This window comes from Symphalangus syndactylus, chromosome 21 (genome assembly GCF_028878055.3).
Source record: "Symphalangus syndactylus isolate Jambi chromosome 21, NHGRI_mSymSyn1-v2.1_pri, whole genome shotgun sequence".
Taxonomy (NCBI): Eukaryota; Metazoa; Chordata; class Mammalia; order Primates; family Hylobatidae; genus Symphalangus; species Symphalangus syndactylus.
This window is the reverse complement of record NC_072443.2, coordinates 83,294,413-83,312,460: the sequence shown is the minus strand read 5'-3', so window position 1 is coordinate 83,312,460 and position 18,048 is coordinate 83,294,413. Positions and strand designations below refer to the sequence as shown.

The window sequence follows — 18,048 nt, the reverse complement described above, 5'->3', positions numbered from 1 at the left end:
AAAGGATTTAAACAACTCAACAGGTAAAAATAATACTTCGTCCAAAATAAATACCATATCATATTCCCCTTTGTTCCTCCAGCATCTACACAGTGCTTTGCACAGAGTACTCAGTACTCTAGAAGCAAAACTCCTCTTTCTCCAACCCTATCTTCCTATCTCTTAGCAACTACTAATTTTCTGCTGCATTTTTAGAGGACAACAGCATCAATAAGTTGCCATCCTAAGGAAAAAAGTCAAATTGGCAAAAAGGTGGATGGGCTAGCATCCATCTTTGGTTGTTATCAAAATATTCTCCTTCCTCAGCACACTCAAGTGAAGGCCATAAGTGGACTGTCTGGGCTGAAAGTGTCTCCATACTTCCCCCACTCTGGTATCATTAAACATTCTTCACAGCCTTCGTCAGGAGAGGATGGCATGGATGGGCACTGGACATGCGAAGTGGCCCAGGTACAAAGCAGTCTCGTCAAGCTTGGAGAGTAGTGGCCCACTCTTGGCCCCAGGACACTGCCACTTGCCTGTCATTTGTAAGAGCACAGACCAGAACACGAGCCCAGTCTGCCGTGCACTTCACAGCAACATCCTGAGAATTTTCAGGCCTGAAAAGGAATTCTTTAAAGGTTAGTGGTGCAATACTGGATAAGAAATTTACACATCCCAGTCTTCCTTCCTTGGTGTCAGAACAGGATTAACAGGAAGACTGGCCAGCAGATGCCCAGGGTACCAATCTAAGAGGGTACTAAAGTAGCCCCAGAAAAGTAACACAATGAAGAAAACAGCATTTATCAGAACTTTCTTCAAGAAGAGAACTGGGTCTCATTGTAAGAAATACTTTAATAAAACAATTGAGGTAGAACAGGGATGACCTGCTTTGAAAAAACTAAAAACAAGGCCAATAAAATGCTTTCATGTAGGGTGGGTCCAACAAGCAAAGGGCTTTCATTTTGCTAAGCTGGGCACGGAGGCCAGGACGCTGTGATCTGTTGTCATCTTCCTCCACAAACAGCACTACTCAAATCTGTTATTTCACTTGATTGCTGAAGGGACACTGAATTAGTCTGCATGGGCCACCCACATGTCTTGATTGAGCCCTACATGGGATCACCAGTTCTCAGAAAAGGTCTGGCTGTTCTGTTTCAGTTTCCCCATTTCCATTTCTTGTCTCCCTACCTTATTCATCCATAGACAATTCAATTACAAATATTTACTGAACACCTGCTATATTTCAAGCCCTGGGAAGGGAGAGATGAGCACAACATAATCTTGGTGCCAGATGAACACACGTTCTAGACAGACAACTAAGTTAATATAAGGCAAACGGATGGGAGCTCTATGAGAGAAACATACAAATGCAAGCATGGGGATGCCGATAAGAAGTGAGGGAATGCCTTACGGAAAATGTGACATTTACATAGGGCCTCTTAGGATCAGAAGGAGCTGACCAGGTGCAAAAGAAGGACAGAGAAACCCAAGGGTGATGAATGAAGGGCACAGTGACTTGAGCAAACTGTAAAGAGTCCACAGTGACCACAGCACAGGCAATGTGGTTCAGAGTGCAGAAGATGAGGCTACTAATAAATGTCAGAGCCAAAATTTGAAAAGTCCTTGAAGCCATTCCAGAACGTTGAGATTTTACTCTGGAAGCACAAGGGAGCTATCAATGGTTTTAAGCTAGAAGTAAAAGAAAAAAAATATGGTAGATTTGTGTTCAGTGAAAGAACTCTGGCAGCAATTGAAAACTAATGGATAGAAATGGGGGGTAGGGAGTAGAAGCAGAAATTGCAATGGCCCAGGATGAGAACAGAATTTAGAAAAATAGGCATTTCACAGGCAAAAATCAATGGTAGTTGGCGACTATAATGCACAGTGATGAAGAGGAAAGAGTTCCTGTCTCCTAATTCATTCATACTCATCCTTTACATCTCAGATCAAATGCCACTTTCTAAAGGAAGATGTCTCAAACCCCAAGAATAAATTAGGTCCTTCTGGACATGCTCACAAAGCACACTGGACTTTTCTTCCACAGCATTGGCCTCAGTTTATAATGCTATATTTGTGTAATAAATAAAATTAATATCTGTATCTGCTACCAGATTGTGAACCTCTTGAGGGTACAACCATGTCTGTTTTGTGGTTCCTGTATTCCTAGTATCTAGCTTTTAGTAGGAACTCAAAAACTATATTTTGGAAGCAATGAGGGAAGGCACTTAAGGATCACATAAAGACTTCTATACTGCAATGCCAGGTAGCTGGTGATCCCATTAACTAAGACAGAACATGGAAAAAGAGGAAAAGGTGAAAATAGGGAGAAGAAAATGAATTCCAGAATAAACAAGGTAAATTGGAAAAATCTTCAAGAATTTCAGATGGAGATTTCAAATAGCTTGAAACTCAGCAGTCAATCTAGAGATTATAGATTTAGGAATCATCTATGTAGTGGAAGAGATGAGAGTCACTGCTTTACTCAGGTTAAGTATATGACTCCAGAAGAAAAGAGGCTCAAAGATGGAGCCCTGAAGAAAGCCAAAGGTAGAATCCAAGCAAACTAAATAATACAGGAAAAATACTGGGAAAGAAAGTCTGAGAGCCAGGAGAACAACCATGAGAGGGTCGTATTTTAAGAGGTCAAGGAGCCAGGCACAGTGGCTCATGCCTGTAATAAGCCCAGCACTTTGGGAGGCCAAGATAGGTGGATTAACTGAGGTTGGGAGTCCAAGACCAGCCTACCTAACACGGTGAAACCCCATCTCTAATAACAGTACAAAAATTTAGCCAGGCGTGGTGGCAGGCACCTGTAATCCCAGAGGCTGAGGCAGGAGAATTGCTTTGAACTCGGGAGGCGGAGGTTGCGGTGAGCTGAGATCCCACCACTGCACTCCAGCCTGGGTGACAGAGTGAGACTCTGTCACGCACACACACACACACACACACACACACAAAGAGGTCAAGGGAGGTAGAGCTCAAGAAAGAGAAAGTGCTTAGTGGGGCCCAATATTACCAAGGGGAGGGAGTTGGCTTATAAGCCTCATAAAGAGGTGGGCACTGTGATTCAGGCAATGTCTATTTCCAAAGCAAAAGATCCCAAACTCCCAAAGAAAAGCTGAAAACAATGATGAAAACAGCAGGTGTGCACAGAAGGAAACTAAAAAACATGCAAGAAAATAATTATTCATTCAATAAGTATTTGTTGAGCTTCTACTATGGTCCAAGCACTCTACATTGGAAGTGTAGCAGTAAACAGGACATAATGGTCTGTGGGCCCACAGGATTTAAGAGCAGATAGGATCAATATCAAAGAAAAAGAGTCTGACTTCAAAAACCTATGAGACATCTCTTCAAAGGAAGGAGAAATGATCTGGGGCTAAAGATTATATGAGCAGAGTCCTAGAAGTATCAAGAAGACAGAAAATTTTAGGGTTGTCATGAGTTGGGTTGCTCTGAAGGCAAAACCTGAGACAAGGACTTAGGTGCAGGAGTTTATTTGAGAGATGACTCCAGGAAGCAGAGATGAGGAAATAGGGAATAAAAAGGGAAGAGCAAAAGCCAACCTAAGGGTACATTATCAAGTTTACCACTGAGAGCAAGAGGCTGGTTTGGCCAGAACCTCCAGAGAAGTACACAGTGTGCCTCCAGAACTGTTCACCTGAATCGCAAAGGCCGGAGCACTTATTCACATGTTCAAATGCCCAGTGGCTGAGAGTAGCCTCTGAGGGCATTTATTCTCACAGACGTCCAGGCTCCTCTTCAGCCCAGGCCATGCAGACTCCCAGCATAAGAGATGCCCTTGGGGAAGAAAGCAGAAAACTAGGGGCTAGAGGTGGGAAGCTGACTTGGACAAAACTGGTCACCACAGTTGTTGCTGAAATCAGAGATAATTTCACAGAGGGACTGTGAAAATGGCCACAGGGGCATCTGCCACAAAGGTAGTGTTGGTGAGAACTAGATGGAAATGGCTATCATTCAGCCTAGGCTAGTTAAGGAGAGAAAAAAAAGAATGCTAAGAGAAAGTGGCTTGGGAAGTTTTCTAAGGTCTAAGCTTTCTTTCAATGCTTTTTGGCCTCTGCATAAAAATATGAAGTTAGGGACTTACTAATAGCTCAAAGTTAAGATTATAGAGAAGGCTTTATACTCCTCTAGGGCAAGGGCATATTAACCATTGATATTCATTGAGCACTTACTATGTGCCAGGCACTTTATAGTCATCATCAAAGAAATCATCCCTGCAACTGTATATACTCATTAGTATTGTTGATCCCATTTTATAAAGGAAGAAACTGAGGCTTAGAGAGTTTTTAAAGCTTTTAAGGTCTATGGGGTAAGAACCTATTTCATTTTAAGTGTATGTCAATAAACCACACTTGCATCCTTGTGTTCGAACACCTACACACACACACAGAGTAAAATCAGATATGAGGAATTTCTGGTTTTACTAGAGAATTTAGTTTATTTATCTTCCCTGTCTATTTCTTCATTACATGGATAATGAAGCACTTCTAGACTCTTTAATGAATAAATTTCTTTAATTTTTAAAAAATTTATACCAATTGATCAATTGTTTTCATCAAATACATGGACTAGAAATACAGAAAATAAAGATTTTTAGATACAGAAAACCGAGCAAAAATCAACTACAAAATACCACCAAAAGCACAGAGCTAGTTGAGGTCAACAAAAGCATCATAAAGGGAAAAACTAAAAGCATCTAAATACATAACAAAAGGTAAATCTGACTGAAAACTTGTCTGCATCTTTAATTTGGAGGCTCATGATCGTGCTGAAGGTAGGAGGCAAAATTTAATTTAAGGAGATATTTTGGCCAATCATCCCTATTTTCTTTAACACAAGGACAAGGAGGGAGAGGGAATGATGTAGACAACATCCACAGAGGACCAGGTTGAAGGAAAAGCAGACAGTGATCATATCCCATATCCCCAGACACTTGGATTAGCCTCAGGGAGGCTGGTTAGGCAATGCCACCACCACCACCGTCGCCACGCCCCCACCGCCCCACCCGACCCACCCGCCACTCCCAGAATAAAGCTGGTTTGTAATTAGTTTAGGCTGTAGAGGCTTGTATCATTAAAATAATGACCACTGGGCATTTGCCACAATCAAGATAATGTTTCATAATCAAATTAACTTGGCTCAAAAACTTGATTTGGAAACTGTTTATGGTTAGTCATCAAACAGCTTTCAGGGTGCTTGGAGTATAAGATATGCAAAAAACTAGGTAAGTAGTGCTTGAATACAGAATCAGAGGAAAATGTGGCTATGTTTTAGTCACACAGTATTTACAATGGGAGTTGGAGGTAGGAGGACAGTGACTATACAAGAAAGGGATTTGAAATTGACCATCAAAGAACTGAGTATCTTTTTAAATAAAATGACAATATTAAAACCACATGCTTAAAATACGTATGGCTAAGTACTTCAGCAGAGACTAGGATACCAGATCCTGAGTGCCTCAAAGGCAGGAGTGTCCAAGTCATTCATTTTTGCTTCACCAGAGCCTAACACATTGCCTGGAGCAGCGTTGGTACTCAGGAAAACTTTCTGTTGAATGAAGGACTATCATGCTGTTATAATAATTAGGAGAGGACAACATAGAAACATGGAAAACCTTTTTAATCTACTGGAAAGTGAAAATGATATGTAATGGATTGCAACCATGTACAAAAACAGGTGTGTTTGAGGACAACTAGAAGATAAGGTGGCAAAAATGAAAACACTGGTGTCAGGTGTTAGGATTCTGCATGTATTGTTGCTGTTTCTAAAACTGTAGTTACTGTTGTCAGAATATAATCTCTGTAATTTCAGAATCTAGAGATGCTTCCATATTGGAGGGAGGGAAGGAACTGGAAACTGAATGAACTGATAGCTTACAGGCAAAGGTTTAAACTCCGTTACTTAGCACTGCAGACTCTTTGTGGCATAGCCCCCAAGAACTCCAGTTTTTTATCATATCCCTGCTCCTTCCTTCTTCCCCATCACACTGAATAGTTTGCCTTTTCTAAAACGTATCATAGGTTTCACGCTTTTTTTTTTTTTTTTTTTTTTGGTACACACTCTTCTCACTATTTGGAATGCCCTTGTTTCCGTCCCTTCTTCATATGGCTAAATCCTACCCATTCTTCAAAACACAACTCAAATATTTCCCCTCTGAGAAGCTGTCCTGATTCCCCACACCCTATCCCAGCCTCAATTTTTGGCCACGTCTCTGAGTTTCTATAGCAACTTATGCGCTTACCTCTTTCAGAGCCCTGTCTCACTATGCTCCAATCACTGGTATACTTGCCTTTCTCCTCTACTAGCCTGGATGCTACCTACAGATAATGTAAAGATACCTGGGGCTACAAAGGCCAGTGGATGACCCACTGTCTTTTTTACCAAACTGTGACAGTGTGGTCACTTAGTCAAGACTCTTTTGGTTGCAAGTAACAGACATCCATTGAAACTGCTTTGAGCACAAAAGGGGAATTTATTTATAAGGACATAGAGATACTTCTCAGAGCCCAAGGTTAGAAAGTGCAGACACTGAGGTCTGGATCCTGGAGCTAGAAAGCCTACAGAATCAAGGCAGCTACTCTCTTAGTCAATCAGTCTTACTCTCTCCCCATACCCGCCTCTCTCCCTGCAACCTCACACAGTCTTTTAATCTGCATATCTCCAGAGGCCTGTTGTATTCCTCTCTCTTTCTTTCTCCCTCTCTCTTGCTCTGAAAGACAGTTATACAGTGGCTACAAGTATATATGAACTCATACTACCTGTGTTCATGCCTGGCTCTGCCGTTAACCAACTATATGACCTTGGATAAATTACGTAACCTCTCTGTGACTCAGTTTCCTCTTCTACAAAATGGGAATAAGAAGAGATCCCACCTCATAGGAGTATTACAAGGATTACTGAATTAATCTAAGACGTGGCTTCCCACTGCTCCCAAGTTTACACATCTACCTAGTCTATCTACAAATATGTCTTAGTCCCAGACCAAACTTCTGAGAAAGACAACCTGGCTGGTCCAGCTTGAGTCAGGTGTGGATCTTTGATCTACTGAGCCACAGCCTGGGAACCAAGTTAAAAACCTGATCACCAGGGCCCATCCTTGAAGATAAAGTGACAGTACTTAGAGAAAGGGGCCATGGGCTGAGCAGACACCAGAAACGAAAACCTGCTACAGCCACTAACTAACCATGCAGCCATGCTTGTGGGCCTGCCTAGGATTATAGCTGGGCCTTTTCACCTCATGGCCCTGAGCAAGGCTCGTATTTAAAACACACAGCTGCCTGTCAGACTGCAATGACACCTAAGGGAGCTCCACACGCTGGCACTTAATAAAGGCTTAATGGTGATGATGGTGGCGCTGACAAAAATGACGGTGGCACAACAGGCCACACCACGGGCTGCTATTGCTTCCCAGCAGTTCTCTGCTAGGCCCCGTGGCTTGAAGTTGAAATCAGCACATCCTTTTAACTCGGCTAATGTGGCTTGGCTCTGGGGCCAACCCTCATCAGATCCCATCCAGCTGCTAGTTAGGTAGATTTATACCCCACTAAATCCATTGTCACACAAGGGCTTCCTCCTCACTGCCAGAGTATAAAGAACATAGACACAGCATCCAATAACCAAAGGAGGAAAAGCCTCCAAAGAAAATTAACCATTTGACTTCAAAGTGTTATGCTGCTGCTCTAGAATTTCCAATCAAATGAAATCAGCTGAAGGTCCTGCATCTTTAAATAACAATAATAAAAAAAGAACCACAGCTGTGGGCCCTCACTAGCCCATAAATAAAGCCCCGTGTGCAACTCTATATCAAACTTTTTTTTTTTTTTTTTTTTGAGACAGAGTCTCGCTCTGTCGCCCAGGCTGGAGTGCAGTGGTGCGATCTTGGCTCACTGCAACCTGCGCCTCCTGGGTTCACGCCATTCTCCTGCCTCAGCCTCCCGAGTAGCTGGGACTACAGGCATGTGCCACCATGCCTGGCTAATTTTTTGTATTTTTAGTAGAGACGAGATTTCACTGTGTTAGCCAGGATGGTCTTGATCTCCTGACCTCGTGATCTGCCCACCTCGGCCTCCTAAAGATCAAACTTATTTTTTACTGCAGTATAATCTCTTTAACAAAAAACAAGAATTGTAGACCAGTACATCTTTTCTATGAACTGAATGTCTGTGTCCCCTCAAAATTCATATGCAGAAATCCTAACCCCCAATGTGATGGAATTAGGAAGTGGGACCTTGTTTTTAGAGACATCAATTCCAGGACCACTATCAAGATCTCACATCATTCTGTTTCACAAAAATAGTCTGCCTTTGAATTTTTAGCTCTCGGTGATAAGTAAACTACACTAGCAATTGCCTCAAATCCTTTGTAGAAGTAGGCTGGAAAATAAATAAATAAATAGAATTTCCTCTATGAATTTGAATAGCACAGTATGCATGTAATAGACGCTTCAGTAAATTTTGCTGTAGCATGAAGGGCAATCTCATTTTCAAATGGTGAATCCTGGCTCATGTATATGTGGTATTATAATCTTACAAGTAGGGTTTGCGGTACACATCACTTTAAGGAATGCTGGTACTTTAAGTGAATTTGAATAGCAAGAGCAGTCTAAAATCAGTCACCATCACTGAGCACAGTCATTTGAAAGCCTGAAATTCACTTTTAGAAAATTCATCAGAAAAAAAGATTCAAAAACTGGCAACATTCACTCACAGATCAAAGACAACCTAAGTATTTAACTCATCATCATCTATGAGGATAAAGACTTTTAACAGCTGTCCATGCAAGAGAAAGCAAATAAAAAAAAAAAAAGAACGAAAAATAATAAGAGACAATGAGAGGCATTAAAGCATAAAGGTCAAGAGCACTTTGGGGAGCAGCCAGCCCTAGGTCAAGAAGTCCTGATTGTGTCATTTACCAGCTCTGTAGCTTTGGGCAAGTCGCCTAAACACTCTGAACTTATTCAGTCTTCCATAAAACATTTAAATAACAGTGATACCTATCTTATTGGATTTCTGTACTTAATAAACAATGAATATGATGATGATGATGATGAGTCTGCCTTTAGTATGAGGAAAATGCATTCAGTAACAAATATGAAGAAAAAAATATAGAATAAGTAAGGAGACTCTTTAGCTATCCTTATCTGCTAAGAATACCTAAGACTATGTAGTAACTGGCAAGGGTGTATATATAACCAGCACTGAACAAATCATCCTTTTTGCTATTAGTGAGTATGCAAAAGAGGAAATATAAAGAACAGCTTTGCTTTGATCATAATCAAAGGGCATGGGTAAGTTCCTTGAGGGCAGGAACTATCTGGGTCCTAGTAACCAGTGAATCCCCAGCACCTAGCACAGACAGTAGCAAGTAGCAAGCGCACAGTCAAAGCACCAAATGAATGCAAGAATACATGGATACACCCTGAATATGACTGCAATCAAAGCCCGAAGCTCTTGGTAGGTTTCACTGGCCTCTTTCCTTATTTCTAGAAGAACGTCCTACCTTACTGGTCATAGCCGCCACTGAAATAATGAAAACAAAATAACAAAATAATATTTTAAACATACATAGCATACCAGTTCATTAAAAATAGACTAGGGAGTATTTTACATTGAGACACTAGGGAGCATCATTACTTTGAAATGTCACTTTCTGCTTTAATTAGTATGCTCTAATGATAAGTATATGTCATTCTTATCTAATGAAAGTCTTGAATACATATGGAATCTGGGTCACAGTCCTCTCTGGGAGGTACACGGATGTACAAAGAACAAACAGAATGCATGTGTTGATGTCAACTAGTTTGCTTACCTTTATTAACATAATTGCCAAAGTTTCAAGTTCTAAAATTTGAGGATACATATGTTCAACCCACCCAGAACACTTGGCACAGTCATCTGATCACCTTTCACATTTCTCAAGACAGCCTAAGCTGTTTTAGGGAGATGTGAAGTTTCTGGTGATTTCTTTCAAGCCAACTCTTGGGGGTATCACTCAGAACAGGACCACCTGCTCGGAGGCATATTTTTAATAAAGACAACAATAGGTCTGCTTGCTCACAGGGAAATTTATAAGGCTGTCTTTGCTTCCTTCCACCTATTTTTTTTTTTTTTTTTTTTTTTGAGACGGAGTCTCGCTCTTTCACCCAGGCTGGAGTGCAGTGGCGCGATCTCGGCTCACTGCAAGCTCTCCGCCTCCCGGGTTCACGCCATTCTCCTGCCTCAGCCTCTCCGAGTAGCTGGGACTACAGGCGCCCACCACCACGCCTGGCTAATTTTTTGTATTTTTAGTGGAGACGGGGTTTCACCATGGTCTCGATCTCCTGACCTCGTGATCCGCCCGCCTCGGCCTCCCAAAGTGCTGGGATTACAAGCGTGAGCCACCGCGCCCGGCCCCTTCCACCTATTGTGGTGCTTTATCCAAGTAGAATGTACTCACTCTTCGGATCTTCAAAGACACTGATAATGGACTTCTCCCTTTCTTTTCTTTTTTTTTTTTTTTTGAGACGGAGTCTCGCTCTGTTGCCCAGGCTGGAGTGCAGTGGCACGATCTCGGCTCACTGCAAGCTCCGGCTCCCGGGTTCACGCCATTCTCCTGCCTCAGCCTCCCGAGTAGCTGGGACTACAGGCGCCCGCCAACACGCCCGGCTAATTTTTTGTATTTTTAGTAGAGACGGGGTTTCACCGTGTTAGCCAGGATGGTCTCGATCTCCTGACCTCGTGATCCGCCCGCCTCGGCCTCCCAAAGTGCTGGGATTACAGGCTTGAGCCACCGCGCCCAGCCTGACTTCTCCCTTTCAAAGAGAAGTCTTAGTCATCCGCTCCTTTTATTCAACAGTCAGAATATAAAAGGCCCAGAGGGATATAGACAAATACCTCTGAGCTGCTTGTTGTGGCAATACCAGATAAAGAAATTCTGTAGCCCAGAGAGATATTTGATCCGTTCATTTGAAAGTCAATACCAAACATCCTTCCCAGTCACTCCACCCAAGCAGTGAGAATGTGTCTCACAAACAGAACACAGAAACTATCACTTACGATGTAGCTTCCAGTTCCTTTTTATAGCCTGGGTGGGTTGGGGTGAGGAGGGACAGAAAGAAAGAAATCAAGAACCAATGTTCTCTGCTTTGTGTTTCCCTGATTCAGTGAAAAATGGAGGTCATTTATAGCTTCTTCAATTGGCTGACCCAGAGGAGGCTCCAGCTTTCTCAGGATTGTAATGGCAATGGCATTTCTCAAAATCAGTTACCAAGTTCTTACCAGTTCCCAGCAATAGAACACTTGCTTACTCAGGGCTTCTTTCTTTGGGAAATCTGCATCACCGGGGTGACTGTAGTTCACCCAGGCCCTACAGTGGGTTCTCATTTACTACTCAAGTTTCATGCAGATCAGCTCATTCACACAAGCCTACACGACCAATCTGCCTCCCAGAGCCATGGCTCTGCACCTTCACGATTGCAAAGCAATTTCTGAGGGGGAGTCAAAGCTTCACTTGCTTTTTACAGAAATGGCTCATGGAGATAATATCTTAAAATGCTTCTCTTGAAAAACTTTTTTTTTTTTTTTATCTGAGAATTGCATGCTGTGCTGAAATAGGATGGTGGTGGGTTCTGATTATATCTTTTTTCCCATTTTGGTTTGACTCTTAAGTATAGAAAATACCAGGTTGCTCTCTCCTCTGATTCCCTTTTCTCCCAGGGACTAAAACTTTAGTCTGCTGAGTCAAAAGTAACCTTTGGTATTAAATTCCATCTTTTATCTTTTTTATCCCAATATCTAAGAACAATGTGATTCTGCATCATTTTGTACTACAGAAGTGCTGCTGAGAACTGCATGCAAAATAAATCAAGTCAATGATGTATTTGAATGTGACTCTAATCACTGACGCGGGAAAAAGATACCAGCGTTCTACTTCAGACTGCTAACCTGCTGTGATCACCTTACCTCCTCTTTTAAATGAGTGGGCTGGAAGTGCTCCAGCTCATGTCTAAAATTCAGTGTGCTTCGCTACCTCATGGCATAACAATAGGATGGAAAACCATGCAACCATTAAAAGTGATCATTACAAAAATGACATAGAAAAAGAAAAAATAATTGTTATAATATTTAATAAAAAATTATTCCACAAATTATCTGTATATTAACATTTTTCATTAGGACCTCTTAAGCCATGCCATTATCAAAAAGGGCAATTCAAACATATCAGGAGTATCTGTTAATATTTAAAATTAGGCTGTTAGCCTGTAATGACCATATTTTAGGGGAAAAGCTAGAAGTCTGACACACAGAAAGAAAGAAAGGGCAAAATATTAACCTACAAAATCCTTTACAAAGGTAAACTTAAAGTTTTTTTTCACTATCTTAGTGAAGATCATTAATATATACCTTACAGTGTATTTTAAAATTGTGTTTCTTTACCAGGGAATTTTTTTTTATCTTTACCAGTAAATTTCATATTTGTTTCTTACCTGCATGGAATGTTACCCTTCCCTTACCACAATATGACAAAATTAATAATAGCCTTACAAATTGTGAAGATACAAGTTTGAGGGAAAAGATACCAACTGCTTTTTAAATTACAATAATGCATGATATCACCATTTCATTTAAAGGAAATGTTTTACAACAGAAATCATCTAACCAATTAACAGGGAAAAATAAGATAGTGACATAATAAACAGTCATGAGTACAACTTGGTACAAGTTTCTAATGTTTATGTATAGTGTATGTTTATATGTATGTATAATACATTATAATATACATAGCATATAATATTTAGAGTGCATGCATATTATATATGTGTTTTGGATTACATGATTGTTTTTGAGAGATAGTTGCTTACACTATTGGAAAACCACTGGTCATTTGGCATTTCTAAACAGTTATGGTGCTGCAGAGGGAAGATTTTTGACCAGCCTTTGACTAGCCTTGGTCTTGTCGTTATTTAGCATTCAGATGCATCAAGAAAATTAATACCTAAAAAATATTTTCTGGCTGGGCGCAGTGGCTCACTCCGGTAATCCCAACACTTTGGGAGGCCGATGCGGGTGGATCGCCTGAGGTCAGGAGTTCAAGACCAGCCTGACCAATTAGGTGAAACCCCATCACTACTAAAAATACAAAAATTAGCCGGGCATGGTGGCAGGTGCCTGTAGTCCCAGCTACTTGGGAGGCTGAGACAGGAGAATTGCTTGAACCCAGGAGGCAGAGGTTGCAGCGTGCTGAGATTGTGCCACTACACTCCAGACTGGGCGGCAGAGCAAGACTCTGTCTAAAACAAACAAACAAAACTGCAGATCTATTTTTGGAGTTTTAAAGTGAAAAATTGCATTCTTTTGTCTCTAAGTAGTGTAATATCGAAGTCTAGGCAATTATTGTCACGCTAACATAATAAACGAATTACCTTTTCTATTCTATTGCCAATGTGCTTTTTTATAGCTTTATTTAGACACATTTCACAAACCATAAAACTCACCCATTTAAACTGTACGATTCACTCATTTTTAGTATATTCAGAGTTGTGCAACCAAGAACACAATCAATTTTATAACATTTCATCATCCCAAAAAGAAAGCCCATGTACATTAGCAGTCACTCCAATTTCCCCCTACCCCTGCAGCCCTATTAATCCACTAATCTACTATGCATATGGATTTGCCTCTGTTGGAAATGTCACATAAATGGAATCATACAGTATGTGTCCTTTTGCGACTAGCTTCTTTCACTTAACATAATGTTTTCAAGGTTCATTCACATTGTAGCATGTTTCAGCACTTCATTACTAATTATGGCCAAATAACATTCCATTATAGGAATATGCCATTTTTGTTTATCCATTCATTGTAGATAGATATTTGAACTGTTTCCACTTTTTGGCAATTATGAATAATGCTACTATGAACACTCATGTACAAGTTTTTGTGTGGATATGTTTTTAATTCTCTTGGGTACATACCTAGGAAGGTATAGAATTGCTGGGTTATATGGTAACTCTACGTTTAACATTTCGGAGAACTGTCAAACTTTTTCCCCAAGTGGTTGCACCATCCTACAATACCACCAAAACATATGAGGGTTTTAATTTCTCCTTATCCTCACCAATGCTTGTTACTGTCTTTTCTATTTTAGCCATTCTAGTGTGAATGAAGTGGTATCTCATTGCGGTTTTGGTTTGATCTAATTTGACTTCCCTAGTAATGAGTGATACTAAGCATCTTTTCATGTGCTATTAACCATTTGTATATCTTCTTTGGGAAAATGCCTATTCAGATACTTTGCACATTTTTAAATTGTGTTATTTGTTGTTTTACAGTTGAGTTGCAGGAGTTCTTAATATAGTCTAGATACTAGTCCATCAACAGATACAAAATTTTCTCCCATCTTTGGCTATATCTTTTTACTTTTGTGATGGTGTCATTTGACATACAAAGTTTTAAGTTTTGATAAAGTCTAAATTATCTGTTTTTTAAATTTTGTCACCTGTGCTTTTGGTATTGTATCTAAGAAACCTAACCCAAGATCACAAAGATTAACTCAAATGGTTTTGCCAAGGGGTTTTATACTGTTACCTTTTAAATTTAGGTCTATGATCCATATTGAGCTAATTGTTGTGTATGGTGTGAGGTACAAGTCCTAATTCATTCTTTGCATGTAGATATCCCCAGTTGTCCCAACAACATTTATTGAAAAGACTAATGTTTCTCCTATTGAATTCTCTTGGTACTCTAGTTAAAAATCAATTGACCATAAATGTGAGGGTTTATGTCTATTCTATTGATCTACCTTTTTTGTTAGTACCACACAGCCTTAATTGCTATAGCTTTGTAGTAAGTTTTGAAACCAGTAAGTGTGAGTCTTCAAACTTCTTTCTTCTTTTTCAAGATTGTTTTGGCTATTCTGGATATTTGCAGTTCCACATGCAATTTAGAATCAGCTTGTCACTTTCTGGGGAAAAAATTAAAAAACAGCTGGGATTTTTAAAGGGATTCCATTAAATACATAGATCATTTTGGCCAGTATTGCAATCTTAAAAATGTTAAGTTTTCTGATCCAATAACATGGCATATCTTTCCATTTATTTATTCTTTAATATCTTTCAACTACTTTCTAGTTTTCACATCTTATACTTCCTGTTAAGTTTATTCTTAGATATTTTATTTTTTGCTGCTATTATAAATAAGATTGTTTTCTTAATCTCTTTTCCAGACTGTTCATTGCTAGTATATAGAAATAAGATTTATTTTTGTATATTGATCTTGTATCTTGCCACATTGCTGAACTCGTTTAGTAGCTCCAAGTTTTTTAGTGAATTTGCCAGTGCATTTTTAACTTAAACTTTTAAATTATTTTGTCCCCATCATACTTATAAACATCAGTGTATGCAACTACTGTACCACAATTATCCTCAATATTGAGCAATTAAATCCTGTCTGCCTTCAGCTCTCATTCAGTCCCATCAGTTAACCCTCCAGGCTGATGATCACTCTCCACAGGAAAGGGGAAAGCACGACATAAAACAAATTACTTCTTTCTTAATCCTTTCTATTTCTAGTGGTTAGTAAAACCATACAGAGTAGTAAAATGAAACATATGCTGAGCTACTGAAACTCTTCTGCCTAGCATTACCTTGCTGAAATGAAATCAAGCAAAATGGAACCAAAAGTGGATTTTGACATTTCATATTTTGCTGAGTACTGTTAAGGCACTGGCAATCACTGTCTCTTACATACAAATTAACAGCCTACCATCTGTCAAGTGTTGGGATAATCACAGGGTTTAGTGCACAATATGGTTATTAGAATATGACCTGACAAAAAGGAAAAGAACACAACCTAATTTGGACTATAAAATCTATGATCTCACTTGCAAATGACAGTTTGACAAGCTATTATTCTGCATTTTGGCTTCTACAGTAAAAGCAGTTTTATGCATATGTAATTCTGTTAGTTATACAGGCAACAGCCCGTAGAATATTGCTTTAAACTACAGAATCTGCTTGGTCATACAATATTTTTTAACTAATTCTTAGACAAATATTTGCACCATGAATAAGTAGGAATATAATGATCTGAGCCTTCACATTTCCAAGTGAAGCACCAATCATTAGGCAAAAAACGTCTTTGTGATATTGCTGCCAGCAATTCCATAGAATTCCTCAGGGTATATGCAAAGAAACTACTGTAGGAACTTATTAAAACTATTCACATGGACATACATCAAAGTCAAAAAGTTGACGGTTTTGAAAAGTGTAATATATGAAACACTTTGGTGTGGAATTTACTTCATCCCCAACAGTGACATCTGCTAATGAGCATCATTAATATTGCCTACTTTTATTTATCCAAATGCCTCGTGGGTGCTATCTTTACGTACATTCCTCTGTAGTACCTTTTGTTTCCACCCGGTGGAAATAAATCCCATACTGACAGCTGCCTCTAATAAAGATGCTTCCAACAAAATTCTTCTCTTCTGGTTACAGAGAGAACATAAAGTACCAAGTTCTTTTTGTTGTTGTTTTCTACCTCTCAAAACAGTGCAGAAATGAGGATTGTTCCTGAAGGTTATTTAAGGGTACACCCAGTGTGTCTAAAATACATGCCTAAGACAGAAATGTATTAATTAAGTCTCAAGGCAAAATGTTCTGTTGAGGCGACAAAACAAAACAGATTTTTAATATTAGCAGTTATATTACCTAGGGAGCTTAAGCGAGATAATAACTATATAATACGTTAAGCAACACACACTGCAAATTATGTTGCTTTGTTTGAGACTACGCGTCTTTCCCATTATTTTCATACGTGTTTCCTTTGACGGTAGAAAAACATGATGTATTTTTCTGTCGTGTTGGCTCACTATGAGTCAAAGTGCCAAGGCTCTTCTGCAAGGGACCTTGGGATCCAATTTTAATATGCTGCAATATGAATTTTAAGAACAGTGTGTGATGAATTGTCAGGCTGCATGATATCCCCAAATTTCCCAGTATTGAGACCTTCATGGCTATTCCCCGAAGATAACAAAAAAAATTCGATCAAGATTTATAGAAGACTTATAAATGTATGAAAATATAAAAAATAATAGTTACATCCATGGGTTTCAAATGATTCCCCTACAGTGGCAACCCTGTATGAAAATGCAATATGAGATCAGGGAGCAGAAAAACAAATGAAGTAAAGATTTAGGGAGAACCATGGCAACTTACTCATTTACAGGAAAGCCAGTTCCTTTTTTACCCTTGGAAAAAACTATAAACAAATTCCAAGTTCTTTCTAGCTACAACTGACATTATCATTTGGCCAGTATATTCATGATAAATGTTTTAATATGAAGGTGATACATCATAAATGTAACTTCAAAAATGAACTTCTTATTTTAACTTCAGAAAGAATTATTCTAGGATTCAAAAGTCCAGTTAAATACATATAGAAAGAAGGATAGAAGGGAGAAAAATTTAAAAAAAAAAAACAAAAAACTATGCCCAGACAAAAGACTGGAAGAAAATTATTTATGTGATGAGACTATTGATGATTTATTTTCTTTTAATTTTTATTAAAGTTCGAAACAAACACACATCATCTTTTAATGAAAAAGGAATTCTATATGAATTCTTTTCTCTCTATGGTGTATTTAGAGGGATAACTTATATATAGTAAAATATACAAATCTTAAGTATATGGCTCCATGGTATCTTCATATGTATAAACCCAAGAATCTTCCACCTAAAACAAAGTATGCAGTTATTTCCAGAAAATTACCTCCTGATCCTTTCTAGCAATAGTCTCCTAGCTCCCTATTTTTCTGGCTTCTAGTATCATTGATTCCTTCTGTCAGCTATTGAATTTTATATAAATGGAAGCATACAGTGTGCATTCTTCTGTTTGTGGCTTCTTTTGGCGACATAATGTTTTCAAGATGCATCCACGTTGTATATATTTGCTGTTTGTTCCTTTTTCTTGGTGAGTACCATCTCATTGTATGACTATGTCACCATTTGTTTACAATGATATCTAAGGATAGACATTTGGATTTTCTCAAGTGCTTGGCTATTAT

General features: G+C 39.2%; 1 protein-coding gene across 1 annotated transcript in view; it reads right to left on the bottom strand.

Moving 5' to 3' along the window:
• The window catches only part of FHIT (fragile histidine triad diadenosine triphosphatase), a 1,518,095-nt gene that overhangs the window by 1,395,483 nt on the left and 104,564 nt on the right, over positions 1-18,048 (bottom strand). The window contains exon 3 of the mRNA XM_063630834.1: positions 3,675-3,783. The gene's annotated coding sequence lies outside the window, so the exon portion shown is untranslated. The remainder of the gene's footprint in view (positions 1-3,674; positions 3,784-18,048) is intronic.